We start from the raw sequence: 1,633 nt of genomic DNA, 5'->3' as shown, positions 1-1,633 counted from the left end.
AAAAATTTGTTAATAATAAACTAAATTTTGATTTTAAAATTAAAAAATATTATTAAATAATAAAAATAATATTTTAATATTTTTAAATATTATTAAAATTGTATACATATCGTAGCCAAGCACTAGTTAGTTGTTTTAAACAAATTAAAATAGGATGAAAACTTAAAATTTGTACTATATAATAATTGCATAATAATGTGCGTGGAGGACAAGATAATAATCATAATAGAAGCACAAGTTTGAGCCACGTCATCATGGCTCTTCTGGGATTTTGATGAGAGATGAAGTTTCTGAGTGGTGGATTCTATTTTCCATGTTATACTTTTGGCCAATGAAATTTGGTATTTCAGTGATTTCAATGAAGGGAATTATTATATTAGAAGTATGAAGTATCAGGTTTATGGAAGATACGACTCTGAATAACTTGAATGAAAAGTTTTAATATGTAATTAAATAATTCTATTCTTAGTTCCCTTCTTTTGCAAGTGAGAAAGATAATATATTTGGTTAATTAGGTTTTTTTTTATACATTAAAAAAGGTTTTTATTGAGATTTTTTTCTATTAAAAGATATAAAAATATTTTGAATTCTAATATAATAAAGTATATTCTTTGCCACCTCGCTGCCCATATTATCATTTCGTACAAACTTTTCCAAACACATTGATTCAAGATATAACCTTAAAGTTTTTTGTAATTGAATTAGATCAATTTAATTAATGGTGGGAACTTATGAGTTGGCAATTGGTTTGGTGCAATGTTCAATTCTTCTACATTTTTTTCTTCACCGAAGATCTTTTTTAATTTTTTTGGAAAAAAAAAACAAAGAAAGTTTATTTTTCATTTTTAAATTTAAAGGATTGTAAACTATGAAACTTATACAGGCGAACCTTATTTAATAACATTTCACATTATCTATCTTATAATTTTCCAGAAAAAAAAGTTAAATTAGAAAAAGTATCCTAGAATAATTAAAGAATTAATTATCTCCTACAATTCATTTTTCTCTAAACAAGGATAGAACTAGATAAAATATTAGAGAATGATAAAAAATATTTACACAATAAAATAAGATTAAAATAAAATTTTAAAAAAGACTAAATTAAAAATTACATATAATTTACATGTAAAAAATTAAAATATTACATATAATTTATATGTAAAAAATTAAAATTAATGAAGACATTGCCCCTCTTTTTCTACTATGTGGCTCCGTCCCTGCCTCTAGAGCTCTACCATTCATACATATATTTCCATGTGCATGAAAAAAAAACCATCATATTATTTTATTTATTTATTCATTCTCAAATTATCCGATCCATATATGATGATATAATCTTTTTATATCCATTTAAGAAATTGTGAGTTTAAATTTACCTATCTATCTTCAATAAAAAAAATTATCGGATCCATATATGTAATTTATTCCCTTTCAGTTTCCCATGTCTTGTTTGTGGTTGGCCTCTCCATACATATATGTGAACCATATGCTTTAAAGCTTACTCTGCCTGTGCTTCAATTTTTAGTCTAGATTGAACTACTAATAACATTTTCAAATTAACCATGTGATTTTTTACAAAAGTATTATTCGAATTTATTAACATATAAAAATACTTTTAAAATATTTAAAAAGT

General features: G+C 23.6%; 1 protein-coding gene across 1 annotated transcript in view; it reads left to right on the top strand.

The window, feature by feature from the left end:
- LOC107625609 (delta-1-pyrroline-5-carboxylate synthase) overlaps positions 1-1,633 on the top strand; it is a 14,445-nt gene that overhangs the window by 962 nt on the left and 11,850 nt on the right. The gene's annotated exons all lie outside the window — the stretch shown is intronic.

This window comes from Arachis ipaensis, chromosome B02 (assembly GCF_000816755.2).
Source record: "Arachis ipaensis cultivar K30076 chromosome B02, Araip1.1, whole genome shotgun sequence".
In the NCBI taxonomy this organism is placed as follows: Eukaryota; Viridiplantae; Streptophyta; class Magnoliopsida; order Fabales; family Fabaceae; genus Arachis; species Arachis ipaensis.
This window is presented reverse-complemented; position numbering and strand designations above follow the sequence as displayed.